The sequence below is a fragment of the Schistocerca piceifrons genome, chromosome 4 (genome assembly GCF_021461385.2).
Source record: "Schistocerca piceifrons isolate TAMUIC-IGC-003096 chromosome 4, iqSchPice1.1, whole genome shotgun sequence".
NCBI lineage: Eukaryota > Metazoa > Arthropoda > Insecta > Orthoptera > Acrididae > Schistocerca > Schistocerca piceifrons.
This window is the reverse complement of record NC_060141.1, coordinates 613,198,011-613,224,040: the sequence shown is the minus strand read 5'-3', so window position 1 is coordinate 613,224,040 and position 26,030 is coordinate 613,198,011. Positions and strand designations below refer to the sequence as shown.

At 43.9% G+C, this 26,030-nt stretch overlaps 1 protein-coding gene across 2 annotated transcripts in view; it reads left to right on the top strand.

Annotated features, from left to right (window-relative positions):
* The window catches only part of LOC124796367 (protein cycle), a 946,497-nt gene that overhangs the window by 563,786 nt on the left and 356,681 nt on the right, over positions 1 to 26,030 (top strand). The gene's annotated exons all lie outside the window — the stretch shown is intronic.

Sequence of the window (26,030 nt, the reverse complement as noted above, 5' to 3'; positions counted from 1 at the left end):
AGCAGTGACTTTTGCAGCTCTCGTATTGTTATTTTTCGTCACAATCCCCTCCAATAATTGTCTATCACGATCACACAGCAACACACTTTCGTCCACGTTGTGACCCAGCCGATGAAGTTTTTCCACTTACTTTGGCTCTCTTTGTTATGAAAGCGTCCACCACTTGAGCGAAAACAATACGCCCACATTGGAACCCACTCACGTCCGACACGATGCACTTCCAAGTATACAAAACACTGTTCTAACCACGACTTCCATTTGCAACGTATTTAGGACACTGCACAGATGCCTTTCGTGGTCAAAGATAACAGCGCAACCTGAAAGCTTGGTTAGCATCTGCATTTATGTTGAAACATGCATTTCTCGAAGTGATTCCGTATTTTTGTCGAACCCCTGTATATTTAAGTGCACGACCGGTTTCGACCTTCACATCCAAGAGTGTAACTGACAATTCTGATGTTGTGAAGGGACGTGAACGAATCATTTCACGTTGCTTCACAATAACACAATTATCAGTTCCCGTTGAAAACCTCGATTTGAGGGCCAAAACCGGCCATGGACTTACATATCAGCAATGGGGCGGCCTATCAGTGACTAGCGTCATGATTGCTAACTTGATACATTTCCAACTGCAGGAAAGCTGTATGTATGCTAAATCAGCAGAGTCTTAAGCACATTACAGTGATTTGAAAAACGAAATATAGTGAAAGCAAACAAAATGGATGAGAAAGTTGTTACGACATGGAAAATGTTCAGACGTGATTAGGTGAATTTTAGTATTGTGGTGGCACCAGTCTGAGGTTGGTTCTTAAATAGTAGAGTGTGGTGTTTCCTCTTGGTCAAGGTTTGGCAGACTGTTTTGTAGAACAGTAGTGAGGTACACTATCCGATCAAACGTATCCAGACAAATGTCAGTGGATATAAATATGGCATGTGACCACCATTAGCCTTTATGATGTCTTTAACTCTTCTGGAGACATTTCCAATTAGATGTCTCAATGTTTGTGGAGGAATAACGCCCCATTGTTCCTCCAGAGCCGAAAGCAGAGAAGGTAATGACGTTGGACGCTGGAGTCTGAATCGAAGTCGACGTTCTAACTCATACTGCAGTGCCTGTGTTATTCCGGTTTAGAGAAGCCAAGTTCCTTTGGACCTGCATGCATGTCCGAAGGAACAGGCACTGCGGGGACTACAGCCGTTATGAAATGAAATACATGAAATGTATTCGCAATTGCCAATGTGGACAGTCATTAGCTGTATAATGGAATGACGACAGTGAAAATTTGTGGCCGGACCGGGACTCGAATCCGGGTTTCCCACTTATCTCGGTCCTGCACAAATTCCACTGTCGTCATTCCATTATACAGCTAATGACTGTCCACATTGGTAATTGCGAATACATCTCATGTATTTCATAACGGCTTAGTCTCAGCAGTGCCTGTTCCTTCGGGCATGCATGCAAGTCCAGAGGAACTTTGCACTGTTAATCGAAATAAGACAGATACTGAAATATCGTATTTATCCGCCGAAATCTCTCTCCCGTACGGAAATATACAAATTGGATGCACGAGTACAGGCTGTGGACGCATGGTTGACGACATGTGAAAGTTTGGATCTGGCCGTGAAACCTGCACGGATAGCCCAATGGCAAGGTGACCGGTCGCTATTAGCGAGAAATCCGTGTTTGAATCCCGGTCCGGCACAAATTTCATGCTCGTCATTCCATTATACAAATGATGGTTGTCCTTACTCACAATTGCGAATGCATTTAATGCATTAAAAAGATATTTCATTGGTTTCAGGTCGGTACAATGGGCAGGACAGTCCATTTCGGGAATGTACACCACTCCCTCTCAGATGTTTCGTTACAACAGTGTGCATTGCCATGCTCATAGGAACAGTCATTGTCTCTGAACTATGCTGTATGCAGTAAACAATGCTGTAAAATGAGTTCATATCCTTAATCATTTAGCATTTACTTCAGTGCAATTGAGGGATCACACGCTGACCACGAAAAATACCTCCATACTGTAGCACGACCTTCTCCGTACTTTACTATTATTACGACACATTATCGCAGGTAACGTTCTACAGGCGTTCTCGGTTCCAAAACCCTTCCATCGGATAGCGACAGAGTGTAGCATCATCCAAATCGCCTGTTTCCAGTCATCAACTGTTCAGTGGCGTCACGCTTTATGCTACCTCAAACATCGCTTAGTATCGACTACAGAAATGCGTGGCTGATGAGGAACGATTGACCATTGTACCCACTCTTTTTAATTCCCTACGCACAGTAATCCTGCTAGCTGGACTGCACTTTGGAACTCAGGCATGATTCCTTTCGTTGATTTAAGGGAACCACACCGTTGTTCAGGTCGAAAAAAAATCTATTTCCGATTTTCATCATATTTCGATAGATTCAGGTTTTATGTAAGTACTCTGAAAAGGATTTTGTTGTAAAAAATTTTTTTCGAGCGTTTAAAGAGCATTTTCCTACCACGTGTGTTTATGAGCCACGCCCACTTTTCTGTCATCCACTGTCAGCCCACCAACTGTCTAAGCCATATGGAGATGCCATTATTAGCAAAATAGAATGTGTAGACCATGTTCAAAAACGTTTGTAAACAAGGCTGAGAAAACTAACTGCTGATATCAGAGGAAAAAAATTAGAAGATGGAACATTGTTGACCGGACAGGGTCGGTTAACTAAAACTAAAATAGAAAACTTGCAGGTATACTATGCGCAGGCAGTTAGAAGAAATAAAGAAAATATGGAGGCAATGAAGAGAGATGTTTGGGCCATATTCTTTCATAAGTCCTCTACAGATGATAATCCATGTCATGGATTGTGTCCATTAGGAGAAAATTCGTGGTGCAAATACAACAGGGCTCAGGCAACTGGAGAATCTTATACTCACCAGCATTCTCCTCCTGCTGCTATTCTTACAGCAATTAAAACTCTTTTCAGAGAATTGGCTCATCCCTACCTTCTAAGGAAATGTCTGCATGGGCAGACACAGAACCCAAATGAATGTTTCAACAGCATAATTTGGAACGACCTTCCTAAAACTGTATTTGTAGGCATGCATACAATGAAACTAGGAGTTCATGATGCTGTTATTACATTCAGTTGTGGTAATACTGTAAAGTGTTGGTACTGAAGAAGCTAGGGATTAATCCTGGTTAAAATATGATCACTGGGTTGCAACATTGCGATAAAATGAGGATAGCAGATGCAGACAGGTCTGCATCTAACATGGCCAAGAAAGCAAGACAAACATCCAGGAAGGTGAAAAAGAAGCTGGAAGACCTGCTGGAGGCCAAAGTAGGGCCATCATATGCAGCAGGACAGTTTTAATTAACTGTAAGTGTCAAATTTCAAAAGTTTTTTCTTTAAAGTCAATTTCCCACAAACTAAAATTTTCAGTACATATGCCCATTATATCAGAAACCATCATAGATAAATTAATGAAATTTTCAGAGACTCTGCATAACATAAAAATCCCGCTCTGGTACTACATTAATTAATATTGCCCCATTAGGAAGTTCACAAAAAATATTTTCTGCAGAAAAAACTTAATATTTTTTGTTAATAAATTTAAAAAGTATTTTTTAAAAACTATAAAATGGATAAAGCAGATTTTAGTACAGCTGACTCTATCAGCATCATGTAACAGTAAAAATATTAAGGTCCTGTATCAGATAGTTTTTTCAGAAATGGGTCAAATACTTGCCTAAATTAATATGGGTTAGATAGGCAGGGTGTGGTCTCCTTAATGCGATTTCTGAAACCACCGTCTGCAGTGCTCTACGATCCCTGTCCGTCAATAAATGACGTCTGCCTGATCTTGTTTTAGGCGCACTGGTTCCTTCCCGTCTCCATGATACACTCCACGACACAATCACATCACGAACAGCCGACTTGGGCAGGCTTTAGAAGGGTTGGAATGTCCCTGCTGAATTTGTTACTCAGGTGATGTGCAATGACCAGTCCTTGTTCAAAGTCATGTAGGCAGAGCCACTCTTCTACGCCTGCTTCTCTGTTGAGAACACAGTATGAGTAATAATTCCTTGTATAATGACGGGGACGCCTCTTGTGACATCTATTGGTGAATCCCGCATTTAATAGGGGTCTCCAGGTACTTTTGATGAGCCAATGTACATTAGCTCCCAGTTGAGGTGTTGACAACCACGTGCCCATTTTGATGAAGCGATATATTCTAGTGTCAGGTAGTCATGACGCAGAAATACACCTACACTATTCCTAAAGTGAGACTGTACTAAGCAAATATATATGCCACCGCGTGTTGGAGCAATCAGAGTAATGCACGCCGTATTTGCGTTGTAGGGGTCCATAACACGCGGCTGCGATCAATAGTCTTCGGCTGTATACGGGAATGGTAGTTGCTGTTGCTCTGTACTGTTTTACTGGATTCCGTCTTGCAAAAGAGTTACTTTTACTATTGCTGGTGACTAATATTGTTGGTAATGAAGTTAGTGTGGTGCCCTCGTTAATTTCATCACTGTCTTCTTGTCTTTCTGTACCATCACTAAGTTGGAAGCGTTCCCACAGATGGAACACACGCGTATTGAACGAATAACAGTATGAGATAGACAACAAACAACAGATAATGAAGATTTGCTTTATCGACAGAACTTGTGAAATAGTCTCATGGCACTAATTTTCATAAATCATCAACAACAGCAGTTGTGATTGATCCAGGCGTTAAATGAGAGTTCATGTGCGATTAGTCGTAATTGGCTATTAGTCGTAATTGATATTATTAGTCGTAATTGGCATTAGCTGTAACTGGTATTAATGAGCCGTCGGAAATAGAAGTAAAAGCAATCGACTACGGGCAAGACAACAGACTGCTCAAATGACAGCTTCCATGTTAAACTCATGTTGGTGTCCGGAGGTGACAATAAACGCCGTCAAAATCCGGAGTACGTGGCGGCCATTCCACAACCCATCCATCTGCGGGGAAACTTGATATCCAGGTATAATCGGACAACTAGCCCGTAATCAGATGAGATACCATCGTGCCGAAAGAAGTTGGAAATGTTTGTGCTTCAGTCAGCAACAACAGCAGCAGATATTCGTCTAATAACAGCTCTTAATGGATCCTAAATGAAGAAAGCTCAACACTGCGACAACTGTGTGTTTCGCACCAAAACATCACTTTCGATGCGTCACGTTTCCCGGATTTGAATCTATTAGATTTCTATTTATGGGGACAATTATTGAAGGCAAATGTGTAGTCGGTGAAGGCAAGAAAATTTTCACAGGTCGGGAGCTTGTAATCGCACTCCCGTACGTGTGTTGGTTCTAGTTCACGAGGAGTGGATGAAGCGAATAACAACCACCTTACAGCGTGTCGAACAACACGTCGAGTCCATCCGTAATCTTTATGGGTTATCAACAGGATTTGCCTTCTTCTTTTTCACTTCAAGAAGTAGGCTTACTAACCTTTTCAGTCTTCATAAAAGGCACCTTTTCCTTGGTCTTCCTTTATCTCTCTTTACTTCAGGTCTGCAGTCTGGCTGTTCATTCCGCCACATTCTTCCGCTTTGTTATCCCGTATTCTGTTCTTTCATTCATTTAAAATATATTTAATTATTTCCCTATTTCAGAATTCTTTATTTGATCTCTCAGAGTACATCATTTTACGTGAAAATTTCATTTCTGCAGACTGTATCCTTCTTTGGTCTTTCTTAGGTATCGTCCAGATCTCACTCACATATTTGAGCGTAGGTGTTACCATTACTTTGTAGAATTTTGACTTTACGTCTCTCCTGATTTTATTGGCTAGAGTTTTGTGTATAGTGACACATGTCATTTGAAACTTGTTTAACTTATTGGAGGTATTATCATATTTATAACTTAGTTCACAACTTAGTAACTGAAAGTGAAGCCCATGTTCAACTCATATTTCATTATCACTATTTTAAAATGTATTAGGCATTTTCCTTTAAAAGCCATAACTTACTGTTTTATTTTCTGATATTTTCAAGTTATAGAGTTTGCCTATATGATGATGTAGAGCAAATTCTTTTGTAAAATGATTTGGTCGTCAGCAAAGGGTACAGCAATTACACGTGTGTTTCTAGGAATTTATGTTATAGCTGGGTCAACTTCTTGTTTACATTGCTTATGAATGTTGTCATACTCCTCTGTTACCTGATATTGGTCCTGTTCTTTCTTTGCCTATGTTACACAATATTTAAGTATTTAAATACAAACTTTTTATCACTTGAGGTAAATGTTTAAGGTAACCTCTGATCTCCATTTTATTCCACAGCATGTATCTATTGAGTATATCAAAGCTTTTTCATAATCTACTAATGCAATATGAGTCTCCAGATTATATTCTCGTCTCTTTTCAGTCACCTACCGCTCTGCAATACTGTCGCTGCATCATCGTCCTTTTCTAAATCGATTTACTTCCTCCAGTAAGAGGGCGTGAGCTATTGTTTTCAAACTTTTGTAAATTATTCATGCATATAATTTATAGGCAGTCTTCAGCAGTCCTTTTCCACTGTAATTTCCACAAGCATTTGTAGCTCCTTTTTTATAGGATGATATTACTTCCGCCACCCTCCAAGAGTCGGTTACTATCTTCTTTTCTATTCTTCATCTGCTTTAATGCTCCGTATTTGTCCTCCAATGCAATATTGTCCCCGTGGGATTTTTCATCATCATTTTCTTTGTCCTAGCCTAATTAAGTTAGTTCGATTTTATCATTGTGTTCTACCCATAGTTCTTGATAGTTTTTTATCCAAGCTTCTTTGTAATTGTGCAGAATCTTTTTCCTGTTTGTTGTTTCAAGATTTGTAAGCCATGTCTTGTTTACCATGCGGATCATTTTCAGTATTTGATATCATTCTATCCAAGGATTCTTAATTGGCTTTTCTCACTATTTTCTTAGCGTATTACGTTTTTCTTTCTACTGCACTTTCGTTTCTTCTGTAATGTGCAGTACATTTGTAATGTAAGCTTATTGTTTCTCTTTAGTTGCATTTTCTTCAATCTTCATTCCATGTTTTGACTCCCTTTCTTCCCCTAATTTTTTGTCTTCTCTGTTGCCTCCGCCACTGTTTGGATCACACGTGCTTTTATGTTTACCTGTTCTGTATTCATATTATTTTCTGTAAATTTATTTTGTAATTAATGCGTGAGTCAGTGTTGAAATAGACTTCTTACACTGTCTTGCTGCAGAAAGTAGATTTTTAAAACTTCGAGTTGCTTCTGATAATAGTTTGTTTCTTCCATCTAGAAATTATGTTCCCCTTAGATCCTTGCATCTTGTACTAGTTCTTCGAGCGAGTTACTGTTCACTGTGACGTAGCCAATAATCGATCTGCACCTCCTTGCACTTCATGTGAATTTACGAATATGCTTCTTTCTGAAGAAACTGTTGGTGGTATTTATTCCGTTATAAATTACAAGGCGACGTAATCTGCGTCCATTGTTATTTATTAACTTCTTTCCAAAAAACCCTATTGTTCCAGATATTGGAAAATTCCCTACATCTGCATTAAAGTCTCCTCTTATAATAACATAATCTTTCGTGTTTTGTCTTTGGATTAAGACACCGCTACAGCTGCATTTAATCTTTTTACTATCAGATCACAACCGGTTTCGTGGCACTGAAAATCACACCTTCATTTGACATGTTGCTAATCGTAACGCAGAAGAGCTAACAAGGGGAAACTCCCCACCTCACCATCTCAGATTTAGTGGTAGGATGGTCCAGTGGATACCGCGTCAAAAACCGAGCACTGATCAAGCATGAAAACTGAAAGAAGGTGTACTCATCTGTGAAGAACGTAGCAAAAATCGAAAGAAAAATTTTATGTGTTGTGACTGTGGCTACACTATTGTAGTGTCAAATAAACATTTAACTTACATTAAGTCACACTCCTTTTCGGCAGTTATGTCGGAATATAGAATCAAAATCGAAACAATGAACGGTCCAAGCTCAAGATCTGCATCATCGAGCGAATTCGGTTAGACCCGGCGTCGTGCTTAAGTGGTCAGGGTGTTGGGCTGCGAAGGGGGGGAGATCCATGTTCAAATCTCCATCGTGTCCCAAAATTCTTTTTTTTTCACAAAATTATGAATTGTCCGTCCGGTCATTGACATGTCTGTTCACCGTATTCGGATTTGTGTCTGTGCCGTGGTGTAACGTCCGTTTGCAACAGCGAGACTTAAGGAAGGGACACCAGACGTATGTTCCTCCTATTTGTTCTACACAAGTACCACGTGTTATTTGACTCTTGCCTTCCGTTTTGGAAGTTTTGACTCTTGAATTCCCTTTTTGTAACATAGTCCACATCCGTTTGCACGTTTTCGTTTCTGTGAGAGGTCTATGCGGCATCTCGCGTGCTCTCACTGTTCATCACATTTACTTGAGACGTTTTGGGAGTTTTGACTCTTGAATTCCCTTTTTGTAACATAGTTCACATCCGTTTACATGTTTTCATTTTTGTGAGAGGTCTTTGCGGCATCTCGCTTGCTCTCACTGTTCACCACATTTACTTGCGACGGTAATATATTCCTACCACATGAGCTTCATCGCCAGGACTCAACCACTAGACGGAACACCAGAGCCTAACCACATCACCAGGTGGAAGAGCAAGCTACCACCTGATATCCCTGTAAAGGAAGAGGAAACGACTTGCCCTACCCTATTTGGAGATCGCTCAATCGTCTTGGGTGGGTGTTCCTCTTTGCAAGACCAATATGCGAAAATGGGGCATTCTTCCAGCTGATGGAGATACATCCTGCGAGTGCGGAGCAACACAAGACCCGGCCCACCTGCTAATTTGTCCTCAACTTGAACAACCATGCACAACACAGGACCTGATCGCGGGAAACAACAAGGCCATCGTAGTTACTACCTTCTGGAAATGCTGACCGGACACGGAAATGAATGACCACATGACTCGTATTCTACAACCAATGTATAATATAACAATTTCTAAGACCACAGAAGAAGAACAGTACGTCAACGACCGGACGGAAAGTTCATAATTTTGCGGAAAAAAATGGGCACGAGGAGGATTTGAACACGGACCTCCCGCTTAGTAGTCCAAAACGATGATCACACAACCACGACGCCATGCTTCTTTCAACTTGCTCGACGTTGCACATCTTAAGCTAGTACCGTTCACTATTCCTATTTTGCTTCTTTTTTCACATTTCAGTACACCTTCTTCCTGTTTTGGCTCTGAGCACTATGTGACTTAACGTCTGAGGTCATCAGTCCCCTAGAACTTAGAACTACTTAAATCTAACTAACGTAAGGACATCACACACATCCATGCCCGAGGCAGGATTCGAACCTGCGACCGTAGCAATCGCTCAGTTCCGGACTGAAGCGCCTAGAACCGCTCGGCCATCCCGGCCGGCTCTTCCTGCTTTCATCCTTGACTTGTGTTCAGTTTTTGACGGGTTATCTGCTGGGCCATCTTACCATTAAATACGTAGCCCGGAACGTGGAACCCACAATTTGCTGTCAGACCAAACTAACAAACCGCGAATTGGCGGTAAGTCAATTAAACCAAATCAGCCGGACATAGGGACACTACCCAAATCTAAAACGGTCGGCGAAGCAACAATTCCAGTCGAAGCGCATCCGGTAATGCGCATAGACTGGAGTTGTGGCTCCACCGACCATTTTGGACTTCGGTTCCTAAAACCGACTGACTTTGTTTGGATGATTTACCGCCAATTAGTGTTTATTAGTTTGGTCTGACAACGAATGTTGGGTTCCACATTCCCGGCTACTTAGCTTTTATATGATTTAGTTACACGTCACTCAAGAATGTTGTTTTCACTGCCACGAGACATGTTGCGATCTGATAATAAAACGATTAAATACACTGATACGGCTTCTTAATCTCCAAGAAGATTAGTCATAGCTATGGTTGTCCTTCCTACAAGGTTTTCTTGTTTTGGTCTACTTGCTTCTGAAGGTCTTCGCAGAACACTTCTGTTTCTTTTCTCCTTCCTTCTTCAGGGGCATATACACCTGTTATTGTGAAATAGCCTCTCTCTATCTTGAGCCTAACTGAGACTATTCTTTTGTTTCTGAAGGTATGGATGTCAGTCTTATTCTTTCATTTGTTGTCAGTGAATTTTGCTACTGCACACTTCTCTTTAGTTGCTGGTGGGAATGGTTTTAATGTTAACAGAATCTTCCGTCGGTTCTTGGTAGAACAACATTATAATGAAAAGCACCAGTTTGCTTTTGTTCTATAGTGTAGAACAAAAGCAAACTGAAACTTCCTGGCAGGTTAAAACCATGTGCCGGACCGAGACTCGAACTCGGTCGGGCACACAGTTTTAATCTGCCAGGAAGTTTCATATCAGCGCACACTCCGCTGCAGAGTGAAAATCTCATTCTGGAAAAGCAAACTGGTTTTAATGTGTTCACAGGGTGACCGGCTTACCCATGTTTTTTTTAGGTGGTTAGCCGATCACATTTCCCTGTGCTTTTCTTCTAGTTCCTCTGTCGTTTTACTCGTGTTTTAATCTCCTCTATGGCATATTTTAGTATTTATTCGTTGTCTTAGCGCGTGTTAACGTTTTCGCTGTTTTATTCACATTCTTTTCTTTTAATGTGTGGAAGGCGGGCAAAATCGCTGTTGAGCGCCCGTAAGCTCCAAACAACCATCTCACACACACACACACACACACACACACACACACTAGTTGCTGGACTCACTCGTTTGTACTAGTCATGCATTGGTACATTCGTCTGAGGTCCGTTCGGTTTTGTTTTGTGAGGGTTGTGAATGTATTCAATTTCCTCCCATAACAGGATACCAGCCGGTTGATAGGATAGTCAGGCGGTGGGGCTGCCACCTTGACCTCAGCTCACCTGCCTGTTTTCTGCCGAAGGTCCCAGCTGTCGCCGGGGAGAGAGAAACACTCCCATCACCCTCTCCCCTCTTCTACACTCTTAATGAGAGAGTGCATTGCCCACGGGCTACGCGGTTTTCACCTTTGTGGACGTGGGAGTAGCATTTGCTGGCAGAGCTACTAAATAAAGTGAAAGCGGAGGTTGTATTGCCCTAGCTTATTCGACATCCGCTAGGACCCTCGAGACCTCGAGAGTATATAGCCTCCTGTTTGCCTTGTTCTATACAAAATACGACGTAACTCGAGAATGAATGAAGTTATCCACAAATGAACAATAGCATCCTTTGTTTCGTGCGGGTCTAATTCAGTTTGCTTTGTCACGTGATCTACATACCACTTGAAAATTACAAACTGTATCCAAGGTGGCGACTTCCAAAGATAGCCGCATGTTGATAATTTTTATTTATTTATTTGAGTTATCAGACTTCTCACTGTTTTGAAGCGGCTCCAGTACCAATATCTTCATCTCACAATAGCAGTTCCACCCTACGTCTTCAGTTATTTGCTGGATGTATTCCATTCTCTCTCTTCCTGTACAGTTTTTATCCTCTGCAGCTCCCTCTAGTACTATTGCGGGTATTCCCTGATGTCTTAACGGATATCTTGTCATCCCGTTCTTTTCTCTTGTCAATTGTTGTTGTTGTGGTCTTCAGTCCTGAGACTGGTTTGATGCAGCTCTCCATGCTACTCTATCCTGTGCAAGCTTCTTTATCTCCCAGTACCTACTGCAGCCTACATCCTTCTGAATCTGCTTAGTGTATTCATCCCTTGGTCTCCCTCTACGGTTTTTACCTTTCACGCTGCCCTCCAATACTAAATTCGTGATCCCTTGATGCCTCAGGATATATCCTACCAACCGATCCCTTCTTCTAGTAAAGTTGTGCCACACATTCCTCTTCTCCCCAATTCTATTCAATACGTCCTCATTAGTTGTGTTATCTACCCATCTAATCTTTAGCATTCTTCTGTAGCACCACATTTCGAAAGCTTCTATTCTCTTCTTGTCCAAACTATTTATCGTCCATGTTTCACTTCCATACATGACTACACTCCATACAAATACTTTCAGAAACGACTTCCTGACACTTAAATCTACACTCGATGTTATCAAATTTCTCTTCTTCAGAAACGCTTTCCTTGCCATTGCCAGTCTATATTTTATATCCTCTCTACTTCGACCATCATCAGTTATTTTTCTCCCCAAATAGCAAAACTCCTTTACTACTTTAACTGTCTCATTTCCTAACCTAATTCCCTCAGCATCACCCGACTTAATTCGACTGCATTCCATTATCCTCGTTTTGCTTTTGTTGCTGTTCATCTTACATCCTCCTTTCAAGGCACTGTCCATTCCGTACAACTGCTGTTCCAAGTCCTTTGCTGTCTCTGACAGAATTACAATGTCATCGACGAACCTCAAAGTTTTTATTTCTTGTCCATGGATTTTAATACCTACTCTGAATTTTTCTTTTGCTTCATTTACTACTTGCTCAATATACAGGTTGAATAACATCTGGGAGAGGCTACAACCCTGTCTCACTCCCTTTCCAACCACTGCTTCCCTTTCATGTCCCTCGACTCTTATAACTGCCATCTGGTTTCGGTACAAATTGTAACTCTTGTCAGTGTTTACCGTATATCCCTTTCCTCGCCGATTCTGCAGAGAACCCTTTCATGCCTTAGAGAACCGCCTCATTCCTTACCTTATCAGTCCACCTAATTTCCAACATTCGTCTGTAGCACTCATTTCAAAGTCTTCGATTCTCTTCAGTTCCAGTTATCCCACAGTCCACGTGTCACTACCACACAATGCTGTACTCCAAACGTATATTCTCAGAAATTTCTTCCTCATATTACAGCATATGTCAGATACCACAGGAATGCACTTTTTGGCAGTGACAGTGCGCTTTTTAATGTCCTCCGTGTTGCGTCCATCATGGGCTATTTCGCTTCCAAGGCAGCAGAATTCCTTAACTTCGTCTACTTCGTGATCCCGGAGTCTGATGTTAAGTTACTCGCTGTTCTCATTTCTAATACTTCTCATTACTTTCGCCTGTCGTTGGTTTAGTCTGCACTCTTTAGACTGATCATTCCATCCAAGAGATCCTATAATTCTTCTTCATTGTCACTGACGACACGAATGCCATCACAGAATGTTATCATTGATATCTTTCGACCATGAATTTTAATCCCACTTTTGAACCTTTTTTTATTTCCGTCATTGTTTCTTCAAGATATACACTCCTGGAAATGGAAAAAAGAACACATTGACACCGGTGTGTCAGACCCACCATACTTGCTCCGGACACTGCGAGAGGGCTGTACGAGCAATGATCACACGCACGGCACAGCGGACACACCAGGAACCGCGGTGTTGGCCGTCGAATGGCGCTAGCTGCGCAGCATTTGTGCACCGCCGCTGTCAGTGTCAGCCAGTTTGCCGTGGCATACGGAGCTCCATCGCAGTCTTTAACACTGGTAGCATGCCGCGACAGCGTGGACGTGAACCGTATGTGCAGTTGACGGACTTTGAGCGAGGGCGTATAGTGGGCATGCGGGAGGCCGGGTGGACGTACCGCCGAATTGCTCAACACGTGGGGCGTGAGGTCTCTACAGTACATCGATGTTGTCGCCAGTGGTCGGCGGAAGGTGCACGTGCCCGTCGACCTGGGACCGGACCGCAGCGACGCACGGATGCACGCCAAGACCGTAGGATCCTACGCAGTGCCGTAGGGGACCGCACCGCCACTTCCCAGCAAATTAGGGACACTGTTGCTCCTGGGGTATCGGCGAGGACCATTCGCAACCGTCTCCATGAAGCTGGGCTACGGTCCCGCACACCGTTAGGCCGTCTTCCGCTCACGCCCCAACATCGTGCAGCCCGCCTCCAGTGGTGTCGCGACAGGCGTGAATGGAGGGACGAATGGAGACGTGTCGTCTTCAGCGATGAGAGTCGCTTCTGCCTTGGTGCCAATGATGGTCGTATGCGTGTTTGGCGCCGTGCAGGTGAGCGCCACAATCAGGACTGCATACGACCGAGGCACACAGGGCCAACACCCGGCATCATGGTGTGGGGAGCGATCTCCTACACTGGCCGTACACCACTGGTGATCGTCGAGGGGACACTGAATAGTGCACGGTACATCCAAACCGTCATCGAACCCATCGTTCTACCATTCCTAGACCGGCAAGGGAACTTGCTGTTCCAACAGGACAATGCACGTCCGCATGTATCCCGTGCCACCCAACGTGCTCTAGAAGGTGTAAGTCAACTACCCTGGCCAGCAAGATCTCCGGATCTGTCCCCCATTGAGCATGTTTGGGACTGGATGAAGCGTCGTCTCACGCGGTCTGCACGTCCAGCACGAACGCTGGTCCAACTGAGGCGCCAGGTGGAAATGGCATGGCAAGCCGTTCCACAGGACTACATCCAGCATCTCTACGATCGTCTCCATGGGAGAATAGCAGCCTGCATTGCTGCGAAAGGTGGATATACACTGTACTAGTGCCGACATTGTGCATGCTCTGTTGCCTGTGTCTATGTGCCTGTGGTTCTGTCAGTGTGATCATGTGATGTATCTGATCCCAGGAATGTGTCAATAAAGTTTCCCCTTCCCGGGACAATGAATTCACGGTGTTCTTATTTCAATTTCCAGGAGTGTAGATTGAACACCAGAGACGAAAGGCTATATCCGTGTCTCACACCCTTTTTAATCGGAGCACTTTCTTCTTGGACTTCCATTCTAACTGTTCCCTCTTGTTTCTCGTACAGATAGTATATTACCCGCCTTTCCTTGTAGCTTACCTCCATTTTTCTGAGAATTTCGAACATCCTGCACCATTTGACATTGTCGAATGTTTTTTCCAGGTCAACAAATTTCTATGAACGTGTCTTGAGTTTTCTTCAGTCTTGCTTCCATTATCAACCGCACCGTCAGAACTGTCTCTCTGGTGGCTTTACCTTTCCCAAAGCCAAACTGTTCGTCATCTCACAGATCACCAATTTTCTTTTCCATCCTTCTGTGTATTATACTTGTGAGTTGTTAAGCTGACTGTGCGTTAATTCTCGCACTTGTCATTTCTTGCAATCTTCGGAATTGTGTGGGTGATGTTTTTCCGAAAGTTGTGTTGATGTATCACCAGTCTCATACATTCTACACACGAACGTAAATAGTTGTTTTGTTGCCACTACCCCGATGACCTTAGAGATCTCTATAGAATGTTATATACTCCTTCTGCCTATGTCGTCCAAATTCTCATTCTAATACTGGATCCCCTGTCTCTTCCCTGTCGACTCCTGTTTGTTCTTCCAACACGTCATCAGCCAAGTCCTTTCCCTCGTAGAGGTCTTCAATTACTCTTTATACCCATCTGCTGTCTGCTCTACATTCAACAGAGGAATCCCCATTGCACTCTCAATGATACCACCCTTGCTTTTAATTTCACAAAATGTTGTTTTGACTTTTCTGGCCGGCCGTTGTGGCCGAGAGGTTCTAGGCGCTTCAGTCCGGAACCGCGCTGCTGCTGCAGTCGCAGGTTCGAATCCTGCCTCGGGCCTGGATGTGTGCGATGTCCTTAGGTTAGTTAGGTTTAAGTAGTTCTAAGTCTAGGGGACTGACGACCTCAGATGTTAAGTCCCATAGTGCTTAGAGCCAATTTTTGACTTTTCTGTATGCTGAGTCAGTCCTTCCGACAATGATTTCTTTTTCGATTCCTTCACATTTTTCACTCAGCCATTTCGCCCTTTCTTGCATTCACTTCCTGTTTATTTCGTTCCTAAGTGCCTTGTACTTCTGTATTCCTGAATTTCCCTGAACATTTTTGTCCTTCCGACTTTCGTCGATCAACCGAAGTATTTCTTCTGTTACCCGCACATAGCCTCACAGGTTTCCCCCCCCCTCTCTCGTGTCGTACTACTTAACATTTAATTTCTGTTGAGCTGCCTGTTTTAGTAGTGGTTCCTCGGATGTGAAACACCTCGTTTTCTTTCAAGATTTGATTGGAACCAGCGACATGGGAAAATAATGGCTTTTATCAGGGCAAGGAACTAGCTGGCTTCAGAAGTGGGGTACAGAACTGTAGGCCATTTTCAAATCGTGGACGAATTTACGCAAAGTGTGTGAGCTTGACGTTTCGCACCTGCTACTCGCGCTTCACAGTTCACACAAAATTTTCTTCACTTGATATGTCACACGTTTTGAATATATCAGTTGGGTAAGAAGTTGTACGGCAGCTTATTTTCACAGGCAACTGTGGGTTTTCGCCGCCAGGTCACGGCTGTGAACTGACTGCGCGCTAGCGCTAGGTGATGTAGTGTGCTTGGGCAAACGATTGCCATTATGACCCTTGTGGAAAGTACCGGACAGCACGCGCTGCTGAAATGAGCGGAAAACGTTAGTCACCAAGGTGCGTAACGGTGTAGCAGTATCCTCCATGACAGCAGAAGCACGGAGTTCTCTGAGAATCGTAGCCTGCAAGTAGCAGCTAAACAGAGCGTCCTCAAGGACAGCTCCGAGAAACCTGTTGCGTGAGCGCTTCAGCCGCTAAAAGCGGGGATGCGGCATTTCTACTGGAGGCTTATTGGCGAAAAGCCTCCAGTATCATTGGCGGTATCGAAGTTTGTCATCTACTTATAAGCGAAGATTTCTCATATTGCGTGATTCCGGTTGTCTGCTTTGTGGAGCAGGTGAGAGGGAGCACAACAGATGGAAAGTACACCGTTGAAGGATTGTTGGAAAAATTAGGAAGGAATTGATGTCGGTAGGATTTACGCCGACAAGGAGTGATGTAAGGGCGTCGCCGTGTTTTCATTGGAGGAACCAACGCTGCAGTCGCTGTAAATGTTGTGTCTGATCATGATTTCATCTTTGAAGGTTTGCGAACAAGCTAAATTTTGTCAGTGAACGCTCCACTAACGCACAGGCAGAGCCTGCGGGTTTTCCTGAATACGTAGCAAATGTCCGTGGCTCGTTCTTGAAATCCACTGGTAACCAGCTATTGGGGAAAAAAGTCCTGAATGTCTTTCAAAATTTGAGTAAGCCAGTATCTGTTTACTTACATCTACTATATCCAGAACACTGTGCTCGAAAAAAGTCAACTGTTTTTTTATGCGAGAGACTTTCCTAGAAGCTGCTGCTAGTGGCAGAAAAACTGCGAGAGGCATTCAATAAGTGATGCAACAAATTTTTTTCTGAAAGCAAATTGGTTTTATTCAGTATTCCAATACACCATATCATTCCCCACTCTTTTGGCTACAAAATCCTGTTTTGAACTGCGATATTCGTACGCCATATTACTGGGATGGTCCGTATGCCAGCACGGTATCACTCTGCTAGTCGATGTCGGAGCCAACATCTTGCTGCATCAAAAATCTCCCCATCAACCACGTATTGCTTCCAGCGGAGTGCATGCTTCATTGGCCCAAACAGATGGAATTCGGAAGGTGCAAGACCTGGCCTGATATGTGGATGAGGAAGAATAGTCCAATGAAATTCTGTGATTTCCTCTTGGGTGCACAGACTTGTATGAGGCTTTGTCTTGGCTTCGTTGGCTGCGTTTTCATGGTGAAGGAGAATAAGCTCGTTTATATTTCTGTGGCGACGAACACGCTTAAGTCGTTTCTTAAACTTCCTGAGGGTTGCGCAATACACTTCAGAGTTGATCGTTGCACCATGAGGAGAACGTCAAACCGAATAATCCCTTCAGAGTCCCAAAAGATTGTCGCTGTGCCTTTACCGGGTGAGGGTGCGGCTTTAAGCTCATTCTCCGGAGGAGAGATGATGTGGTGCCACTCTGTGACTGGCTGTATTGTTTCCGGTTCTTAAGGGGAGGTTACTGTCTTTGGCCCGAAAAAAGCATGTTCTTTGAGATTTTTTTCTCAGTATGTGTTATAGATATCAATGTCAAATTTGATCAAAATGTTTATTGCTATTTCCTCTACAAACTGGAATTTTTTCGACCGGAAATGTCGAAGAACAAAGGCGGAAGTGCCGTCGGAACGAAACAAAATTCGGAAGTAGACCTCCACGCGCGGTATGTCACATGTCAGCCGGCTCGTCTGAAATCAAAATTGATCTGACGTTAGCGAAGTATATGAGATTCTTTAGAAGTTGTAGCTCGCTTAAGTTATTTGGACCATAGGAAACAAAATGACGGCCATTTGAAAAAATAGGGCTTTTTCATCGATTTTTCGACTTCGTCGGCCAAGTAAAAATATTTATAGTTGATAGATCGGAATAAAAGTGGTACAACTCCTAGACAATTTAGTTAGCTTCGTCGGAAACAAAGACTCATGCCAATCGGTTCAGAAAATTTGAAGTTACCATACCGCGCGATTAAAAAAAAAAAAAAATCCGAGAAAAACGCGTTTTATGTTTTGACTACATATAAATGCAATATTATGCAACGTACGTTCAATCTGCTATTCCGGGTCCATAAACTAGCCCTTCCTCTTCTTGATAGAGGGCGTTCTGCTCGATCTGGGCCATCCTGCGCTGCTCCAGAATCGTTCGCTCGTACGGCCGGTGACAAGCGGTTTTCAGCCGCTTGAATCCGGTGGTCGTCCGAATACTTGACGAACTGCATCGAATAGAGTCCCAGGGTGACGCAAATCGTTGTCATGGTCTTCACAATTGCTGAATACCCTTCGTTGAAGCTGCTCACTACCAGGAAAGTCGCAGTCTCCACAATCTGCGCACCAGAATGCAAATGCTTGGGGCTAACTTCCAAACGCACGCGTTCAAACTTTCATTTGAATTTTGTGTGTTTCCACCCAAGCACCGGTACAATAACTCATCCTCTGAAAGAAAAAACAGGTGCGTCAGAAAGGCCGATTTCAGGCAGGTGCGTTTTTTTTTTCAACCGCGAATAACAAACATTTCCGTTCCGTATTCGGAAAAACCGTTTCAGGGGTGAATTTGAAACACTTTTATGGATCCAAAAATGCAATTTTAAAAAAATCGATATTTTGAACCAAAAGATAGTAAACCTTCCCTTAATGATTTACGTATGTTTCATCGCCTGTTGCGACGTTTGACAAAAAATGGTCACTGAAGTGAGTCGATGCGGTGTGGCACGTCTGATAGCGGTTAGAAGAACATCCACTAGAGTAAAGCATCTCCATAGCGGCCATCGCATCGTCCGGGGTGGAACGCTGATCGTCACATTCGAACCTATATTTAGGAAGTGTGAATAACTATTAAGCATGCAAGACAATTATGAGTGCGTGCAACGTTTACCATTGTGTAGCTGTTAATGATGAGAAAGAACGGAAAGGATGAAACCCGGAACTTGCATATAGCTTACTCGTCTCGGACAGCACCAAGGGGCGCCCCGAATTTCCTGTAGGTGTGTCACGGATGTATCCATTGTCGTAACTTTTATAACTTGGACCGCATGAGGCAGTGGGGGAAGGTTTGTAATTCAGTGTAGGACACTAGAATAAAGTGTGGTATCATCAGTAGCTTCTCTCAGCCTCATTAAATCAAACGCCGGGGTATTTCTGTAAGGAAGGATACGGTCGAAATCCTTCCTCATCACTTTCTGGCTTTGTCATCGAGGGAAGTTAAACCCTATTCATTCTTACTTCTCTTTGGAATTAGGGATTGTATGCATCAAACACTGTTGACGAAAATTTCTTCCACTGCTGTAGCGTGAGAAAAAATACGAGTGCCTTCCATTAGTACTTAACTCCTCCCGCACAGGCCATGAAGGCCCAAAGGCACCGACTGGCCGCCGCGTCATCCTCAGCCCACAGGCGTCACTGGATGTGGATATGGAGGGGCATGTGGTTAGCACACCGCTCTCCCGGCCGTATGTCAGTTTTCGAGACCGGAACCGCTACTTTTCAATCAAGTAGCTCCTCAAAAAAATTGTTCAAATGGCTCTGAGCACTATGGGACTTAACATCTGAGGCCATCAGTCCCCTAGAACTTAGAACTACTTAAACCTAACTAACCTAAGGAGATCACACACACCCATGACCGAGGCAGGACTCGAACCTGCGACCGTAGCTGTCAAGTAGCTCCTCAGTTTGCCTCACAAGGGCTGAGTGCACCCTGGTTGCCAAGAGAGCTCGGCAGACCGGATGGTCACCCATTCTAGTCCTAGCCCATCCCGACAGCGCTTAACTTCGGTGATCTGACGGGAATCGGTGTTACCACTGCGGCAAGGCCGTTGACTCCATAAGTAATGCAACACATTTTTTGCTCGGCCAGTTTCGGTCGAAGATATGCGTAATTTTTTGTGGGACGTTGTGGAATGTTCCCACATCAGCCCCTATAGTTTCATGAAGTTCTGATAGATGGTGGGGCTATACGTAGCCTTGAAAATGACATCTGCAACGGAGGTGCGTTCCAAACACAGAGCTGTTGTTGAGTTTCTTGTGGCGAAAACGAGAGCGCCGCAGACATTGATAGGCGATTGCAGAAATTCTAAGGGAACCTGACAGTGAACAAAAGCACGGTGAGTCGTCGGCCGAGGGGTCTGTCATCATCGCAACAAGATCGCGCAAACCTACCCGATCTCCTGCGTGCCGGCCGGCCGCATACAGCTGTGACTCCTGCAGTGTGGAACGTGCCGACACTCTCATTCCCCAGATGATCGACGGATCACTATTTAACACCTCGCTGCTCAACTGGACGTCTCTATTGGTAGTGCTGACACACTCGTCCACCAGTTGTGGTACTCAAAAGCGTGTGTCCCCTGGGTTCTTCGGCGCCTGGGAGAATATCTAGAGCAACGAAGGTGCGGGATTGATGGCACCTAACAAGACTGATCTTGACAGTTGTTTGACAAACGTTGTCACAGGCGATGAAACACAGGTTCATCATTTCGAACCGGAAAGAAAAGAGCCAGTCATGGAGTGGCATCACACCATCTCTCCTCTGAAGAAAAACTACAAAGCCGCACTCTCAGCTGCAAAGCCGCGCCCTGAGCCGGTAAACTCATGGAGGCGGTCTTCTGGGACTCTGAAGGGGTGAGAAATGAACGTTTGGCGTCATTGGCCTGTAGGCCCTGTGCGGGGCAGGTCCGGCCGCGTTGGTGCAGGTCTTATTACATACGACGCCACATTGGGCGACCTGCGGGCCGGATGGGGATGAAATGATGATGAAGACAGCAGAGCACCCAGTCCCTGAGCGGAGAAAATCTCCGACCCAGGTGGGTATCGAACCCGGGCCCGTAGGACGGCAATCCGTCAAGCTAACCACTCGGCTATCGGGGCGAACTCTGAAGGGGTTATTCTGTTTCAAGTCCTCTGTCATGGTGCAACGATCAACTCTGAAGTGTATTGTGCTCTCTCAGGAAGTTGAAGAAATGACTTCAGCGCTTTCGTCGCCACAGAAACACAAACGAACTACACCTTGAAAACGCGAGGCCTCAAGTCTGCGCACTTAAAAGGAGTTCACAAAACTTCATTGAAATGTTCTTCCTTATCCACCCAACATCCCAGATCTCACACCTTCCGACTCCCATCTGTTCGGCCCAATGAAAGACGCACTCCGCTGGAAGCGGTACGTGGATGATCGAGAGTCTCTGACGCTGACTCGTACAGTGGTACCATTCTGGCATATAGACCCTCCCAGTAAGGTGGCATAAGCCACTCGCAATGAAATGTGCTTATGTTCAGAAATAGGGTTTTGTAGTCAAAAGAGTGGGTTTATTTATGTATTTAATCGTATTGTGATTTTATACAATATACAGTTCATATAAGGCAAATGATTTTATACATTATATTTATGATATAAGACAAGATTAAACTTTAAAGTCCGTGTTTTTCAACCAGTTAATTAAGCTGGGTGTCAGAGTGAACAAGTCATCAGGAATTCCAGGGTATAAATGAAGTGGACAGCGTTGGACTAAATGTTCAATTGTCTGGTCTTCTTGATTACATTCACACATTGGTGAACTGAACCTGCCCCATTTGTATCTGAAGTAGCTACAACAACCATGTCCAGTCCTTAACCTCTTGAGGCGGCGCCGAAGTTTCCTCGGTAGGTCAAAACCTTTTGGCTTCTTTGTGGGATCAAGGTGTTGGGCTCTCGTCCCCAATGTTTTCCTTGACCATTCATGCTTCCAGCTTTATTTAGATGCAAACCATCCGCGATGAGTTGTCCTGCAGTAACACTTGCTGGTCTTCTTGATCGCAATCGTTGCTGTGGCGGATGACAGAATTCCCGGTGCAGTGGTAATAATATAGTGTATTGTAATCCTGAATAAAACCAATTTGCTTTCATTAAAAAAAAAATGTTGCATTACTTGTCGAAAACCCCTCGCAGTTTTTATGGCTCTAGCAGCGTAGCTCTAGGAAAATCACTCGTATAAAAAGCAGTTGATTTTTTTTCGATTCTGGAAATACAGCTTGGCATCCCTCCTCCCCAGCTGGACGCATAAGAGCCGTTGCTGGGACTGGCCACGTTCAGGGTGTCCGTGTGTTTTTCTGTGGCTTTCACGTTACGAGTAAGTTTTAGTTGCTTCAAGTATAGTGAAGGAGTGGACCAATGGCCATACTGAAAATGTTACGCAACTGTACTCGAAAGACATTGGTTGTCCAAACTGACCGATGAACAATACACAAAAAAGATTGTAAAATGTACGGCGTGCAAAGAGACGGGTGAAACATTTGTAGGCGATAGTCGAACTGTGGACCAAGTGTAACTAAGCTATAAAATTTGTGATCAACTTTCAGAAAAGAGAATCGTGTCAACCTCTGGAAGAAGTGGAAATGGTGAGGGATGAATTGTGTAAACCAATAAAAAGTTGACTGTACTATGTTCGTTATTGCACAGGGCTACTAGAAATTCACTCGTTTTCAGAGCTCTGTGTTTTCCAAATTATTACGTGTACAAATATGGTTGATGCATGAACAGAATCGTAAACTCAACAAGTTGCATTTTGCACTCTACAAATGTTCTGTGTGCCCCTCTAGTCACACGACACATGCCCAAGCAGTAGTCAGGATCGTTCCTCACCTTATGTAGCAACATCCTGTCAGTGGTCATTACAGCAGCATGGTGAATTCCCTGGGCTGTTCCGGTGTCCTTGACAGCGGGGGTACGTATACACGGTCCTTAATGTACCCCCAAAGGAAAAAGTCACAAGGCGTCAGGCGACGTGGGACACCGAGGGAATAGAGCCACATCTCCCTTACCACTACGCCCCATCCACCGATGCCGGAAGTTCGTCCCTGAGGTAGCGACGAAAGTCGACGCTCCAATGTTGGGCTGACCCGTCCTGTAGGAAGATGCAGTTCTCGAAATCAGCAGTCAGTCGTGGAGACAACGGCAACTGTAACGTATCAAAGTAAGAGTTACCCTGTCACAGTCTTCTCACAGAAGAAAAACAGACCATCGGCACACTTGGTCGATCAGTACATTTCTGTTCACAGAGACAACCTGTGTCCCTAAATTGTCGATAACAACACACAATTTTCTGTTTATATGGCGGTTCTTCTCCATAAATCCTTCTTACGCTTAACTGTGTCTTAGGCGTTTCAGTCCGGAACTGCGCTGCTGCTACGGTCGCGGGTTCCAAACCTGCCTCGGACATGGATGTGTGTGATGTACTTAGGTTAGCTGTGTTTAAGTAGTTCTAAGTCTAGGGGACTGATGACCTCAGATGTTAAGTTCCATATGCTTAGAGCCATTTGAACCATTTGAAGCTTAACTGTGTTACGTCCATTATATTGTAGGTATTACGGTTCACTGCACTGTGGAAAGGATTAAGAGCACACTTTTCCTAGCGTATCACATCGCCACAATTCTCAAGATGAGTCCCAATCCTTGTTCTAGTGAAATGTTTTCAGGCATTACTGTATCTTGTTCTTGAAGCTTGGTCCCCAGTATTTCCAAAAATAAAAACGTCTCATTAAAGTACTGTTTAGTTTGGTAAATGCTCTACATCAGTTAGCACGCACTAACAAAAAAGAAATGTACTCAAAGTTACGTCGAAATTATGGTGACTCATTCTTAAGTAGTTTTCGTAGTAGTGAGGTTCAGGATCTCTGGGACTGTCAGTCAGATCCATATGGCTGGAATGCTAGCTTTTAGCAATCCATTTTTCACCCATTTTGTGCCATTTTTTATCGAGAAATACATTCTTAAAAAAAAAAGGACGCACCACGAAGAAACTATCCGAATGTGACGGGAAACGGCAGATATGACGTACATTTAGAGGCAAACAAATGATTACAATTTCAGAACAAGTTGATGATTTATTCAAGAAAAAGAGCTTTGGGAATGGAGCAAGTCAATAACGCGTTGGTCCACCTCTGGCCCTTGTGCAAGCAATTACTCAGCTTGACAATGGTTGATGGTGTTGTTGGATGTCCTCCTGAGGGATATCGTGCCAATCAGTGCGTTAAATCGTCAAAATGCTGGTTGCAGGGCTCTGCCCAGAATCCTACAAACTTTCTGGATTGTTAGGGTTTGGTAAGCACGAATACTAGTAGTTCAAAACCTGGCTGTTTCCGGGCAGGCGTTATCTTGCTCAAATGAAAGTCCAGGATAGCTTGTCATGAATGGCAACAAAGCGGGCGTAGAATGTCGTCGAAATACTGCCGTGCTGTAAGGGTGGCGCTGATGATGGCCAAAGGAGTCCTGCTATGAAGTGAAGCGGCACCCCAGACCACCACTCCCAGTTGTCTGGCTGTATGGAGGACGACAGTCAGATTGGTATCCCACGGCTGTCTGGGGTGTATCCAGACTTGTCTTCGTTGGTCATGGGGGTCCAGTTCGAAGCAAGACTCATCAGTGAAGACAATTCTATTCCATTCAATGAGACTGCAGGCCGAAGACATGTCTGGAGACGCCCCGAACAGCGGTGGGATCCCAGCCTGACTGTTCCTCCATAAGATCTGACAACATGGGGTGATGTCTGGGATTACTTCTTCTCATCGCAGGACTCTTTTGGTTGGCATCAGTGGCTCCCTTACAGCGCAGCAGTGCATCGACGATATTCTGCGCGCCGTTTTGTTGCCCTGCACGGCAAGCCATCCTCGGCAAGATAATGCCCGCCCGCACACGGCGAAAGTTTCTACAGCTTGTCGCGCTTTTTAAACCTTAGCTTGTCAGCAAGGTCGCCGGATCTTTTCCCTCCGGCCGCTGTGTCCGAGCGGATCTAGGCTCGTCAGTCCGGAACCGCGCTGTTGCTACGGTTGCTGGTCCGAATCCTGCCTCGGGCATGGATGTGTGTGATGTCCTTAGGTTAGTTAGGCTTAAGTAGTTCTAAGTCTAGGGGACTGATGACCTCAGATGTTAAGTCTCATAGTGCTTAGAGCCATTTGAACCATTTGATCTTTTCCCAATTGAGAACGTATGGAGCATTATCGGCAGAGCCCTCCAACCAACTCGGCATTTTGACGATCTAACGCGCCAGTTGGACGGAATTTAGCACGACATCCCTCAGGAATACATCCAACAACTCTGTCAATCAATGCCAAGCTGAATAACTGCTTTCGTAGGGGACAGGAGTGGACCAACGCGTTATTGACTTATTAATTTTGTGAAGCTATTTCTCTTGAATAAATCATCCAATTTTTCTAAATTGTTTGTCTGTACGTGTACGTCACATTTACCTATTTGCGTCCCATTCGGATAATTCCTTCGTTATGCGTCGTTTATTTTGTATTAGAGTGTAGATGCGTTTTTATAGAAAATCGAAAAAGCGGCAAGTGCTGTTTTAATAACAATGCGGACAGAAACGCAGATTTTAATAATTAAAATTACTCCTTTTTTAAAAAGGGTTTTTCTAAAAACGAAAAAATTGTCACTGATGCTACGGCTGATTGATGTTTCGTTTTTTTATCCGGTTATTAGTGATAATTGAAAAACGCCTGTTATAGCGTAGACCAAGCAAATAACTAAAAAATACCGGTTTTTCACAACTAAAGGATTTGTTTCATCCGGTCGGTTTTTCCCATCCCTACCTGAGAGAGGCGGGCCGGATGTGTTGTAATTATCCGCGGAACTATCCCGCGGTTGTGGCTAGGACCGTTGGTAAAATGTCAATATATCGATATTTCTTCCCAAAATTGTCAATATTGTCGGTGATACAATTTCACAATATACCTATATCGGAACGGCAGTATACAGTGCCGATTATT